Below are 16,040 nucleotides of genomic sequence, written 5' to 3'. Positions count from 1 at the left end.
CACACATACACACACTTGCCAGGTCTGGGATTAGAACTCCTACCTAACTAATGTATCACACTACAGCAGTACACAGTTATGGCATGCACTACAGAGATTGCTGGGCTACAACATTCCTAGAGATGTATTTCTAGGTGGATGACATCAGCAGCCTTACCAAAGTAGAGCATTTCAATTGTAGGGAGTGTGACTACCCTAAAAAGCATTGCTCTCTACACAGACCGAGACAGACAGACACACACACACACACACACACACACACACACACACACAGTTGCTAAGGCTGGGATTAGAACTCCTACCTAACTATTTTATCACACTACAGCAGTACGCAGTTATGGCACGCGCTACAGAGATTACTGGGCTACAACCTTCCCAGAGATGTATTTCTAGGTGGATGACATCAGCAGCCTTACCAAAGTAGAGCATTTCAGTTGTAGGGAGTGTGACTACCCTAAAAAGCATTGCTCTCTACACAGACAGCGACAGACAGACAGACACACACACACACACACACACACACACAGTTGCCATGTCTGTGATTTGAACTCCTACCTAACTAGTTTATCACACTATAGCAGTACACAGTTATGGGATGTGCCATGAAGATTACCAGGCTATAACTCTCCCAAAGGTATATTTCACAGTGGATAACCTCAGCAGGCTTGTCATAGTAGGGCTATGGAGAGGGCAATGTGTGTGCATGGGCTATAATCCATTCATCTAGAGGTTGACACGCCACATGTGGGCACACACAGGGTCATATTTCACAGGTACGTGTATACAGCTGCTAGATGACTACTTCCTTGTACAGTCATGTTGCACTGTTAGCACGTGCACCACATAGTTTGTAATGTTGACAGATACTGGTGGCTAGTATATGCAGTGAGTGACATCTGAACCTCATGTGGTTGGGGCCCTTTGACTGTGTGCTGGGTGGGACAGGCCTGGATGGCTCCTTGTCACAGTCACCCTCTTCCACACATCTATGTACATCTACCTTTGGCTTATTATAGTGTGTTGTCCTTACATATATGTCTGTATTCCTATCCACTGTGTGTGCAAGGCTTGACTGGTACATACTGATGAGTGGCTGCACTAACAACTGCGGCTGCCAGATATGTCTGGTCCACTGGTGTTTGCAGACATGGCCTTCATGTTTTTAAGTGTGTGAGCATGCCCAGTATGACCTTTCAGTATGTTGTTGACTGACACTGACTTCATTTCTCTATGTGTGTAAGCATGCCCAGTATGCCCATCTGTATTTAATGTGTGGATCAAATCCAGGTAATTTGTACTACAGTGCTGACCTTTGTGTTGTACACCGACAGGTAGCATGCGGTTTCTGCAGGGTATCCATCGAGCATTTGGCATTGACTGTTAGGATGGGGAGGGCTCACCTGACTATTTCTACATTTCTACACAGGATTGGGGGCACACCTGACTGTTACTACATTTCTATGTAGGATGGGGGGGCACGCCTGACTATTTCTACACAGGATTGGGGGGGCACACCTGACTGTTATTACATTACTATGTAGGATGGGGGGCACACCTGTCTATTTCTACATTTATACACAGGATGGGGGGCATACCTGACTGTTATTACATTACTACATAGGCTGGGGGGCACACCTGTCTATTTCTACATTTCTACACAGGATTGGGGGGCACACCTGACTGTTATTACATTACTATGTAGGATGGGAAGGGCACACCTGACACTTGTACACATTTGCTATGATTGTACTGGTATGTCAGGTTCTCTATTTCATTCTGTATTCTTACCTATCATGCTGACTAGAGGCATACCAGTGTACTACAGATCATAGTTTTGGTTGCCCTACATATTAGTGTCTGACTTCCTACCCTTCAGAACTAACATCCCACTGCCTGACCTGCTGTAGTCTGTCTGTGCAGGCCTGGGGGAGAGGTTAACCATAACCATCATTCAGGGGCCATAGCACAGGCTCTATTTGGGTTTGTCTACACCTGTCCTGCTGGCTGAGACTGTTGTTGTGTATATGAACCACCCTGACTGGCATGTGTGAGTCATATGGACACACATGTCACTCAGCACATTTCCTGCAGTGGGCTTTCTCACCCTATGTAGTACTGGCTACTGTGGTGACTCCAGTATGTGTTACAGATGTCATGGTGCCACTATGGGTGTTTACCTTCTGCTGCTATAACATTCAGCCACCCAATTCCCTTGCATGCTCACATCCATACCATAGATACAGGTAATGACACATTCTACTCCATTTGGAAACTGGTAGGTTGATTGACTTACCTTGAGGGTGTGCCAGAATTGCGGATGGTGCTGGAGGGCTGCCTATGTCGGATGTACATAGTACAATCCCTATACATGGTTGAGCACAGGTAGTGTCCTATTTGGCATCCCTTTTGCTGTATGTGCGAGTCAGAGAGAGGTGTCATTCCCTGGGCCCCTACTGTGTCAGTGTATGTGTTATGCATTGTCTCTTTGCCGCAGCCTCGGCATACTGGGCATGCCTTCATCTACCTACTGGGGCAGGCTCAGGTTGTTGTTCCTCTGAGTCACTCTGTGCCTGTGCAGACCTTGGCATTGGTGGGGGGCTGTGTGGCCCTGCCCTATGCTGTTCCTGCTGCAGCTGTTTCCGCAGGATCATAACATAAAAATTTGGGTACCTGTAGCTGGTGAGTACTGCAAGGCTCCACCGGATGTGTCCAGACACTGGAACCATGACCTGAGCATCCCAAACACATGTTCTATTATAAGTCTGGTCTGTGCGTGTACCTCATTATGGTGTTCTTGTTCAGGTGTGTGTGCATTTCTGATGGGTGTCATCAGCCATGGCTCCAGTGTGTAATCAGCATCCCCCACTAGCTGACCGTAAGGGATGTCCCCACTGGCAAATCTCTGGTACAGCTGCATCAGATGCCATATGTGGGAATCATGATAGCTTCCAGGGCAGCCAGCACACACATTGATTATAATGCCCTGGGCATCACAGACGACCTGGCAGTTGATGGAGGGGATGACCCTGCGGTTGATGTAGGCCCTACCCTGATCAGCAGGTGGTGCTTTGATGCATACATGCATGCAGTCTATAGCACCCACTACCTCAGGGTATTCTGCTATTTGGTGGAAGAGATGCATATTGCTGGTCAACACCTCACAGGTGTTGGGGAAATATACGTGCTCACTGGCATGTCCTGACATGGCATCCAGAAACTGGTGGAATACTCTGGATGCTGATGCCTGTGAGATCCCCATGATATCCCCAGTTGAGCTTTGGGCAGTACCTGTGGCTAGTATTCCTAGGCCTACACATACCTTGGTATCCACTGGGATGGGTTCTCTTTGGTCAGTTTGGTGTGCCAGGTGTGGCCAGCACAGCTCAACAATTTGCTGTAGGAGGTCTTTGTCCACCCTATAGCACTTCACTATCTCCAGCTCATTTAGCCCCTGGTAGGTTACCCTGGGTCTGTACACTCTTCTCTGTCTCCTCACTGTGGGTTGATGGGCAACATTCACATCCTCACCACCCTCAGCCTCTTGCACATGTTGTTCTATATTGCCTGCTGCAGCCCTTCTCATTTTGTAGGTTTGTTTATTAAAGTTTTCCTGCTTGTATACACCATTGGTGTAGAGTGTGGGAAAAACCAGAGGGGAAGGTGTTTGCAAATTTATAGTAGTGTTCTGTGGTGGGCTGGTCTGCTGTCTTTGTAATTCGCTGATTCTGATACATTTCACCTGCCATCTATGCTAGTTCTCCTTGATTACCTTCCTACTGCTGTTTTCCCTTCCCATTGCCTTCCTGTTTAAGCCCAGGGGGCACGCTGCGCAAACAGAGTGCTCAAATGTGCACACTGCTGCTATTTCCTGGTTTAACTTTTTTTTCTTTCTTTAAAACCCAGTGCGTGTGGCACACATACCCACTTAGGCAATGTAAAGAGTGCTAGACAGATTCAGACATACCCCCTAGCTTAGCTGTGCTAAGCTAGGAGCAAACCAGAGCCACAGGGCTCCAATCTGCTTACAGTATGCCCCCATTATGTCACCTAACTCCTAGGCTTGCACCAAGCTATTTCTACTCTTACACTTTTGGGACCTGACTCACATGCTGGGGAATACTTGGATTCACTATCATTCCCCTCATTTGCATAGTATTGCCTGCGAGTGCATAGTTACGTGTCGCACACTGAGCCTCCCCCCTTAGCAACCACTACTCACTGGCCATGTTGTCTTCTGCCTGCCATTGACTTGCATGGCAGAATACTGATTTTAGTTAGAATGTTTAATTTAGGTTTATTTTGTTATTATCCCCCAATCGCGTTTGCACGCCACTGCCCTATGCTTAAACAGCCAGGATCGGCTAAACAAAAATGATTTTTGTACTTTTTTCACTGTTTGCAATGCCAATGGCCTTATACTTGGCCATTGGCATGCTTACTACATGATAAGCAGCCTTTATTTGGAGCTGTCACAGCTCCGTTTTGGATTTTGCAGAAATGTACTTGGTTAATAACCGAGTACATTTCTACAGATTGCACTAGTCCTGCACAGCCAGTTGCAAGCTTCCTGGATTGCAAAATCACCTCATTTGCATAGATTTCTCCTGCAAATGAGGTGATTTGCATACAGGGGCTTAGTCCTTGCAGGATTAGTGCAGGAGCGCTTGTGCACGCTCGTGCAGGCTGTTCCCGGATCGCACTGCAGACATATTGCCTGCTAGAGCTCCTGCAACGATCTTGTTTGCCATGCAAGGTATAGAGAACCCGGGGGACTGATTAAATCTCTTTTAAAATACGACTGGTAATTTGATTTTTCTGAAACTTTGGAGGCACAGAAATTATGAACTAGCTGCCTGTTAGATAAACTTGAACTAAACAATGCTAAAAGCAGTGATACATACCTATATATGGCATGCAGTACTGTTTTTTGAGCTATTCCATCAGTTGCATTCAATTTAATTTATACTTCTGTGCTTGCTGTTTTGCTTGATGGTTGACCATTCTTTTTACTATAGCCCTGTATTTTATATAACCTTATTACTGCAAGTTTTTCCTTATGGTCTATTGTGAATCTTAAATATTTACTGTTCTGTACAGATTCATATTAGCTTAGTGAGTTGATTTTCTATGCATTTTGTATTTGGGCCTTCTGCAGCATTTGCCATCTGATGTATTTGTTAGCTTAGAATATTTTGGATGCTTATGTAGTTAGCCTGGTTACTGCATGAGAACCTAACTTTATCTAACAGTTATAGGATAGAAGTTTTTTTTTTAAATTTACTTCTTCTTAGTGCTCTTTTAATTAATGATTCAACAAAAGTTACCTATTCCTGTGCTCGTTTTTTATCCCTTGCACATATGTTTAGTTCTATTCTTTTTTATCCTGTGTGGTGAACTGACATCCTATCTAATACTTGTTTTCTGCTTTACATCCACTTGTCATGATAGGCACCGACACCTTTATGATTTTGAATATAAACCAAATATTGTAAAATGAAATTGTGTTTTTTTATTCTGGTGCATATTGCTGTAATTCACACTTAAGATTATTTTAATTAAGGAAATCTCCTATACCTGGGACTTTCTAATTGCCTTCCCCCTTTTGAGTAGCTAGTGATACCTTCTTCCCTGTCTTTCCTTTGCCACTGTCTTGACATTACTGGACATCATAAGGTGGAAGTAAATGAGGTCTGGTCTTTATGTACTGTGAACTAGGTGGAGGCATCCTGATTAAGATAATAAGCCAGCACCCAAGGTCTCCAGGTTAGTATAAAAAGGCAGTACTCAGGGGTGAGACCTTACAGTAATATGACCCTCCTTGTCTTTCTTTGACCTTTAGGGAAGACCTGTTCTACTTTGGCTCTATATAGACATCTGTTACTCACTGTCAGAACTCTGCAGAACAACCCCATCATTATTTTACATTTGGTTCGGGGTGAATCTGACATAGTATGTAAGCTTGATACTATTTACTTAGAAGTTCAACCCAAATGGCAGGTAGAGTAAATTGGCATGTGTGATGCTGTATATTTTTTATTTAATATTTATCATGAAGATATAGCTAGATGGAAACTCTGGACCTCATTTGCCATCAACAATTTAACTGGCTTATCAAGTAACTGAGAACCTAGGAGGAGTAATATAACATCTGATGCAGCTATATCTTTTTGATCAAAGTTTATTCTGACATATGTAATTAACAGGAGTACCAACTTCTCTAAGTATGAACTTATTGCAGAACTGAATTGCAGATTCACCTCTCTCTCTCTCTCTCTCTCTCTCTCTCACACCCTCTTTTTGTGGACTTTTCAGCAAGAGCTCACCAGCTTCCTTATTAGCCCAGTCTACAATCACCCAAATTGGCTAATCCTGGATAATTTTAAATGCCAAGGTTGATGTTGAGTTAGTTGCACCTGCTGTGTAACGTCTCCATACAATAGAAAATTTTTACTTCACACAGCTTATTTGCACTGATAGATAAGTAGGGAGCTCACTAAACGTAATATTCTAGCATGGACTGGTTGCCATAAATTTGGTAGTGGAGTGAGTTTCATGCTCAGACCACACCTGATTCATTTTAGTCTAGAGCTTCTCTGATTTTGTCACCCAGCATTGAGTTGATTCATTATAAGATCTCAGAAATATCTCTATTGGCATCCTGATACCAGCATGGATCATCTCTTAAAGGTCAGAATTCATATAACAGATTATCTAGCTGCTGGCTATAATAGGGCTGCTATGAGACTACTGGATCAGTTTACCTCAGAGGATATTCCCCCAATGCCTTGTGAATGTTGATTTGATCATAAGTTGTGAAAAATATGCAGATGGGGGTGCAAGATGATAAACAGATGGAGGAAAATGAATCTGTTCAAAGATAAGTTAAGCCTGGATACCAGTTTTCTGATATACCACTTAGAAATCTCATGTGTTACCCACGTATGTTGCTCAATGAGATTTCTGCTACTTTTTTATTCTGATGCTGCTTTTTGGGGGTGTGACGAAAGGAGAGGTACTACTGGCACAGCAAGCTGGAATTTTGAAAATAATTATATGTCATCTGTGAATATCAAACTGATTTATACAAGATGCTTGTGTTACAAATGTGTTAGAACTGTATGCCATACAAGATGCTGGTGTTGTGAATGTATTACAACTGTATGTCATTTATATATCAAACTGATTTGTACAGACATTTGTATTGAAAAGGTATTTGTAAAGAGCTTGTGTTTGAAATGTATCCACAGTGTGCATTACTAGAGAGAACAGAAATGTATGTGCACTATTGTAACTGTTTAAATGTATATGTTTTAACAGAGGAAACTAGAGGGTTAACCTCAGTCCAGCAAACTTTAGAAAAATATCTGAAATTAAATCACTTTATAGGCTAGGCCATAAAGATGCTATCTCACAGGTTTCAATGCAGCCAGAGACACAAAGTCTGTACTAGGAATCTTTCTGTATTGTCTTTGGGGTGAACTAATTACTACTCTGGAAGTATTGAGGCATGGAATTGTTTTATGACTTCCAGCACCTGCCAAAGATCTGAGCAAAAGCCTGTGTGTGTGTATTTTTATAGGTAGATGCTAAGTCCTGCCAGCTTCCAGGAATGGGGATTTTGCATGGGAACTAGAAGTCAGATGACCAGAAATTATGTCATTGTGCAAGCTATCTCAGAAGTAATATTTTAGATATTATTTTAAGAAATGTTTTAGTGAGACTGAGCATTCTGTATTCTGTCTTGGGCCTGACAGCAAGAAGAAGGACCATTGACCACATCATCTGCCTTGCTCTATTATGTAAGTTATCATGGAATAGTATAATTCTCTTAGAGTCAGTCAGGAATACAGTGAAGCTTAGTTTAGATATTGTTTTTCTTGATTTGTCTGAGTATGTCCTTCAATGTGATTTTACATATTTCCTGTGTTTTGAACTCTGATGTCACTGTGAATTGATATTTAGTATTGTCTTGTTCTTTTATTATTTATTATTAAATATATTTAAACTTTTCCTCATGGCTGATCTTTGTAGAGATATTTACGTTTTGAGAGTACTTGCATATTTATTTGGTGACACTGTGTGGGCCACTCCTAATAGCCTTGCTCTTGGTTAAACTACCATTTGTATTAATATTAATATTACACAGTAAAAGTGGATACCCTTTGTTAAGGTCCTTAAAGTAGCTGGCAAGGGGTTCTGGTGGCAGCAATAACTACCTTATAGTCTGGGCAGGAGGGGGCATAGCTAGTAAGCCTGTGGCAGCCTTTCCCAGGTGTGTGTGTGTGTGTGTGTATGTGTAAAACAAATATCCAAGAGTGTGTATGTCAGCTACTGAGGCAGGGACATGAAGCACTGGTTGGACAGACAGAGTGTTGGAGGACCTGGCTTGCAAGCCTGGCTAAGGACTCAAATCTATAGCTGTGCCAGTGGGGAGTCTTACTGGTGATCTGGAGAAAGAGGGAGAAACGAGCCCTCGACTGACTGTGGTCCCTGTGTGCTCTTAAGGGAAATTGCACTTGATGCAGAGAGCTGCATCTGGAAATACTCAGTGTGTACCTGTTTAACTTCTCAGTGAATGTCCCCCACTATTAGCAGTGGTGAGGATTGAGAGTCCTTGATTACTGGCCCAGAGGTGGGGCATCACTGTTCAGATAGTCTTTGTCACTGACTGAAAAGCCTTTTCAGCCTCAAGATGAGAAAAAAAAATTATACAATGTTTATCATATACGTTTACCAAGTTGAGACTCTCTCAGTCTATCAGGATGCAGTGTTCCTTACTGTGATGTTCCAAACATTTATGAGTCACATTTCAACTATTCTGACTTTTAAATATATTGACTACAAGGAAGTAGGATCCTGAACTTACCATGCTTGTTAAGCCTTGTGTGGAATCTCTTATTTGCCAGCGCCCATGTTTATCCCCAGCATAAGGACATTTCTGCTTATACTTACAAGGCACTTATCGTGAAAGTTCTAAAGAAACAATCTCTTGACCCACATATTATGGACCATTTCCCATCATAGGTTTATAGGTGTGTACTAGGCTAGCTGCCCTTGTGGATCATTTTAAGCCTTGCCAGTTTCCCTTGGTGAGAATCTAATTTCTTGTCTATGAGGTAAACACCTTAACCAGTATACCAACCTCCAGCCAAAAAGTTAACTCTGGTGGGACTTGAACCCATAACATTTAAATGCCTTTTATCTTAAATCCAGCAGGCTCTCCACTGTGCCACACAGCCACTTAGCAAACATTGTTTTTATTAATAAGATCTATTTTACAGTTGTATTCCCATCTTGCATCTAATAATCTTCTGACACCATTTCAGTCTACTTTTGGATTGAGGCACATATTAAGAGTAGATAATAGCCTCTTAATGGTGTGACATCATCAGTTATATTCAGTTTTGACAAACTGGCAGCATTTGACACCATGGACCATTTACTTACTGTGATCTTTCTTGCACAGTTCTTAACTGGTTTGCTTCTAACCTGTCAGGTCATTCTCTCTGGGTTGTTCCTACGGTAATTCAACCTGGAGTTGTCTGTTGGTATACTGGGTGCCACAGGCCTTGATATTTATTGTCTGTGGTGTATATTCTTTCACTGAGAGATATTAAGGAACATTCATTAATAAAATCAACACTTATTCCAAATTCAGAATGAAACTAATAAAGCACTTCTTCATCCAAACCAAATGCTCCCGTTTCAACACAGGACACATCGCCAATCCTATCTCCTTTCCTAGTCTCTTCTCCTCTCGTAAGACTCACTGAAGATTGATCCACTTTAGAAACTAATGTGTGTGTATATATATATATATATATATATATATATATATATATATATATATATATATATATTGTACATTACACGCTGCTTGATTATACATTGTATGCCATGCAAGTGCACAGTTTTTTCTATGCAATTAGTCTGAACTATTCTGTTATTGCTTACATTTCTGTATTTTTTGTTTCTGAAATATTTTGTATTTCACGCAGACTGTACCTGAAATTGGTCACTACTGATCAGTGCACTACTACGGTAAACAAATATAAATAAATAAATATGATTAAAGGTAGAGATATACAACAACACAATTGTTACAATGATGATATTCCATTATACCTCTCATTCTCTCACAGGCAAATGTTTAATATTTGTCATCACTGAAGGCTGGTTGAATGTTATCCTTCAATGGATCAACTCTAGTTGTCTTAAAAAAAATAAAGACTAAACTGAAACATGTGCATTGACACTATTTGTCTCTACTGTGCTCACCCATTTCTTTCCTAATTTTTATGGGGGTAATAGGTTTGAGTTTGTGCCTTGTGTACAGAAGCTGGATACCATTCTTCATAACATCTGGACACTTATGGAAAAGGTTGTGGCTGTTCTCAGGTCATCTTATTTATTTTGTAATAAACATCTCCCAGATTAATCACCACATGTCTCCTTTAGAAGATGCAACAGTTGTTCTTATGCCTGTTCTGTCTAGAATTTTACAACCTACAACCTGTGAGAGATGCACTTACATAGCCAAAATGGAAGCAAAGCTCTCTCCACCCAAGATTGTGCTAAACAGTCAAGAGCAGAAGGTTAACACCCACACTACACCTCAAGCAACACATAGCCCTTCTAAACCCGCACCACCAACACCCACATATAGCAACACTAAATCCACATATGCAGAGGCCCTTAACTGTAACCTGCCCAAGCAACAAAGACCTCTGAAGCTGAAACGCAAACAAACACCAATCACAACCAATGTGTCACATAGTTCACAACACCAGTGTGCCACCCAGCAACAGCCCCTAAGGCAAGACAATGTACTTAACAATTTAGTCATAGGTGACTCTATAGTCCGGCACACTGATGTCCCTCTCACCAGGTTGAATAAGGAGAAAATTACAGTCAGCTGCCTGTCAGGTGCCAGGATCTGCCACATAACGCATGCACTCAAGTCACTCCACAACAAGTACAAATATGACTCTGTCATTGTCCATGTTGGAGTGAATGACTTGAGACGTACCTCCCTGGACTACATGAAAAGAGACATGGAAGAGCTCTCGGATCATGTGGCCCAGGCAGGTATGACCCTAGCCCTGAGCAGCATCCTGCCTTCGCCCAGAATGATACCACAATATAAGGATAAAATGATTGACTTCAACAATTGGCTAAGCTTATGGTGTCATTCAAAGGGGATCCAGTATCTGACTGCCTCGGATGACATGATTGACAGACCACGATGCTTTGCCAGAGATGGTCTGCACCTGTCGTCCCTGGGATTCAGGTTACTGGCTAAGGCTCTTGCCACCCCTATAGTGCCTTTTTTAGGCAAACTTCAAAGGACAAAACCACCACCGTAACAGGTACAAGCATGCAAAATCTGAAGGTAATGCTACTCAATGCTAGAAGTCTAAACCTCAAAATGCACTCTCTCGAGGCACTCCTAAAAATGGAGAACATCGATATCTGTGCAGTAACTGAGACCTGGTTCAAGGCTCCAGAGAGCACCCCTGCAATACCAGGCTACAACACTTACCACACTTTTCGGCCACCAAACCAGGACCAAAACACTAAAGGTGGAGGAGTGTCAATATTCACCAAGGATATTCACACCACCAGGCTAGTTGGCCAACACAATGTGTCTGAAATTCTCCAAGTGCAACTAACACTAGGTAAGACTGCAATCCAAGTTGTAGCTTGCTACAGATCCCCCACCATACCCCAAGATTCTCACTACACCTTTCTAAACATACTGGAAAATATTAAGATAGAACCAAACACCCTAATACTGGGTGATTTTAACTACCCTGCCATTAACTGGGAAAACTACTCATGGCCCAACACCTTTGCGCAACGGTTCTTGGAATTCATAAATTCCAACGCCCTGGATCAACTAATCCATAGTCCCACCAGGGGCTCCAATATCCTAGACCTGGTCATTACCAACGTGGGAAATCAATGCTCCATACCTATGGTCACCCCCTCGTTAGTCAGGTCTGACCATAAGCTAATCACCCTTAACATCCACATCCCACCCCCACCCCCCAGTAAAGAAGCCACCATAAAAAACTTCTCCAAATCCAACTTCATGCTACTCAAGTCAGAAGTGACAAACTTCATGACACCCATGCAGATGGGAACTGAAAGTTCAACTGCTGAATCCTACACTAAGGCACTGTACGAGCACATCCACTCATGCATGAATCGTGCCATCCCAAATAGAACCAAAATGCTCTCATCCAAAAAAAGGAAGCCAATCTGGTGGCCCCCTGCCATAAACAAACTTTACAACAAAAGGAAGAAACTTTTGCAGAAAAGAGGAAAATCCCAGGATGCAGAAATCTCCCTTACTAGCCTCAGTAAGAAACTGAGATGCCTCATAAAATCCTCCAAAGCTAGTTACGAAAATAAAATTGCCAAAGATTCCAAAGGCAACCACAAAGCATTCTATAACTATGTCAAGAATCTAAATGGCAATGCTCAGATCTGCTCTGAGCTAAAACAGAATGGCATTAAATATACTGATCCGAAGGATATTGCCAATATCTTGGCAGATCGATTCAGTGCCAACTTCACCCCCTAAATGGCCCATCTTAATACCGGAAGATTGCCAAATTCCAGTAATAACGGCCACACAGGTATAAAATGCACTCGCTAAAGCCAAGAATACAGCATCCATGGGACCAGATGACATCCCAGGCTGTGTACTACATGAACTACAATATGAACTGGCACCTCACCTAAGTGTCATGTTTAATCATAGCCTCACCTCAGGTTTCGTGCCCACTGAGTGGCGCAGAGCTACAGTTATCCCAATCCACAAGGGGGGATCCACCTTGGATCCCAGAAACTACCGTCCTTCAGTCTGACAAGCCTGATCTGCAAGACCATGGAGCGTATTATCATGGAACTTATAAACAAAGACATTGGCAACCTTCAAACACTGGTCCCCACCCAGTTTGGATTTGTGAAGGGCCGATCTTGTCTCCTGAACCTGATTAACTTCTTTGAATCAGTCTCCAGAGCCATGGACAAGGGTAAGGTGGTCCACACAGCCTATCTAGACCTTGCCAAGGCCTTTGACACCATCCCCCACTCTGGAATCATAGATAAACTTACTAAGTTGGGCATTAATCCCTATGTCACCCAATGTGTTGCTAAATGGCTTACTGATAGAACCCACACTGTAAAAGTAGCCGGCTCCAAATCCAGCTCCAGACAAGTGACAAGTGGAGTACCTCAGGGTTCAGTCCTGGGGCCGCTCTTGTTTGGCATCTACTTCTCTGAAGTACAGGTCAACACTAAGGGACTCTGGCTAACAAAGTTTGCAGATGACTGCAAACTGGGAGCCATTATTGAATCCCCAATGATGTGGATACTCTACAAAGGGCCTTACAGAAACAGATGCTTGGTGCCAGAGCCATGGGCTCATGCTCAATGCCAAGAAATGTATTGTTATCCCTTTGGGAAAAACATGTATCCATGAATTACCATATAGGTGGCAGTACACTAAACACAGAAAGTGTGATAAGAGACTTAGGGACACAGGTGGACAGTGGTCTCACCTTCGATAACCACATCGCCACAACAGTCAGGAAATCCTTCTATGTGGCACACCTCATCACGAAGGGATTTTCATCCAGAAAAAAGGAGGTCATTGTCCCACTGTACTCATCCCTCATTAGACCCATTATAGAATACAACGCCCCATTTGGTATGTACCTCTCAAGACATCTGCAACAACTGGAAAGGCCTCAGAAATACCTCATTAAAAGAATCACAGGCCTAAAGCAGAAGCCCTACGCTGACCGCCTTAAAAAACTCCAGCTATACTCTGTCGCATATCATCTACTCAGAGGCGATCTCTGCTTAACATATAAGGCCATGTCAAACCCAGAGCTGTTGGACATGCTACACTTAAAGAAATCCCAATCCCGCAGAGCTACACGCTCCAGGGATCTAAACCTTGTCATCACAATAAACAAAACATTCTGGAGGGATAGGTTCCTGACCCAGTGACTCCCCAGACTCTGGAATAGATTGCCCATACATGTCAAGCAGAGTGCCTCTTTGGACCTCTTCAAGAGGAACCTTGACAATTGGATGGGAGAAAGGAAATTCACCCCAGGGATCACGTCAGTCACCCTGCTAGACAGGGGTCCAGGAAAGTAAATAATGTGGGAAGAAATAGCCAGGGAATTGTTATGGCTAGGCTTGTATAGGCTCTAGGGCTGATAGCCTAGTACCAACCTATGAACCTATGAACCTATTTACATTATCTTGAGGTCTTGCATGCCGACTTTGATGGGTTGCAAAAACTGGGAGGTCCAGCACCCAGCATTATAAAAGCACTTTGATCAAACTAAACAAACAACTCAGAGGACAAATAAGGTCTACCAAAGCCAAATTCGAGGTAAGTTTGGCCTCCAAGGCCAAGGACAACCGTAAAGCATTCTTTGCTATGTCTGCAACTTCAAAGGCAATACACAATTGTGTGCAGAGCTCATTGTAAATGGAGCCACCTATACTGAGCCAGAAGATATAGCAAACCTCCAGGCTGATAAATTCAGCTCCAACTTTACCCCCCCAACCTTCCGTCAGGTGATATCATCAAATATAACTCCTCCCTACTATCACTAGGGAACAGGTCCTTAATGCTCTCTGTAAGACCAAGAACACTGCATCAATGGGCCCAGACAATATCTCAGGATGTCTTCTAAATAGCATGAAACATGAACTATCAGGGCCTCTGGAATTACAATTTAACTGTAGCTTCCAAATAGGCTCCGTGAATGGAGAAAGGCAGCAGTCATCCCTCTGCACAAAGGCGAGCCATCTACAGACCCTGGAAACTACAGACCCATAAGTCTCACTTGTCTTATATGTAAATCCATGGAAAGAATTATCATGGAGATAATCAATAAAGATATAGTAAACCTCCAGTCACTGGACCCAACCCAGTTTGGTTTCATAAAGGACAGATCATGCCTACTCAACCTGATGGACTGCTTGGGCAACATTGTTCATGCTGCCTACCATGACCTGGCCAAGGCATTTGACACAATACCCCACTGGGGCATTGTTGACAAACTCAAGAGGTTAGGTACAAGACCATATGTCACCTGGTGGATAGCCAACTGGCTCACAAGACAGGACCTGGGAAGTTAAAACTGAGGAGTTCACCTCTACAAAGAGGCCAGTTGCAAGTGGAGTCACTCAGGGATAAGTCTTTGGACCACTCCTTTTTCGCATTTAATTCTCAGAAGTCAAGGCCAATGTCAATGGTCTCTGGCTGACTACATTTAACTAGAGTCAGAGCCATGGACTAAAACTAAATGCCAAGAAATGCATAATAGTATCCATTGAGAAATCATCCATCCCTGGTAAATATCATATTGACAACACACTCCTTAGAGTTGACCCAGTAGTCAGGGACTTAGGGACATACAGAGATAGTAATGTAGCCTTTGACCATCAAGTGTCTACAGTGGTGAGGAAATCATTGTATGTTCTGCAACTTATAAACAAAGGTCCAAGGAAGTCATTGTTCCACTGTATTTGGCATTCATCAGACCTATCGTTGAGTACAATGAATGCTTGATATGTAACTAACCAGGCATATCCCACAATTGGAATGTACGCAGAGGTTCCTCACTAAAAGAATACAGGACATAAGTAAAATATCCTATGCAGACCACCTCAAGGCCCTATCCCTGTATTCTGTCTCCTACAGGCTTTTTAGGGGAGATCTATGCCTGGCATACATGGCATTGTCAGACCCCACTCTGATGGACCTCTGCATATTCACATAACAAATAGCACCAGAATAACCTGTTCTAAAGACTTAAACCTTGCCTGTGATATAAATAGGACTTGATGAAGACATAGGTGTATATCCCAGAGACTACCCTGTCTATGGAACAGGCTCCCCATACATGTAAAGCAGAGTTCCTCCCTAACACAGTTCAAGTGCAGCTTGGACAATTGGATGGGAAACTGGAAATTCATCCCTGGCTTGTCACCAATGTCTCTAA

General features: G+C 42.7%; 1 protein-coding gene across 1 annotated transcript in view; it reads right to left on the bottom strand.

The window, feature by feature from the left end:
- GPR141 (G protein-coupled receptor 141) overlaps nucleotides 1-16,040 on the bottom strand; it is a 455,102-nt gene that overhangs the window by 193,483 nt on the left and 245,579 nt on the right. The gene's annotated exons all lie outside the window — the stretch shown is intronic.

The sequence above is a fragment of the Protopterus annectens genome, chromosome 3.part0, assembly GCF_019279795.1.
Source record: "Protopterus annectens isolate FY-2018-M chromosome 3.part0, PAN1.0, whole genome shotgun sequence".
In the NCBI taxonomy this organism is placed as follows: Eukaryota; Metazoa; Chordata; order Ceratodontiformes; family Protopteridae; genus Protopterus; species Protopterus annectens.
This window is presented reverse-complemented; position numbering and strand designations above follow the sequence as displayed.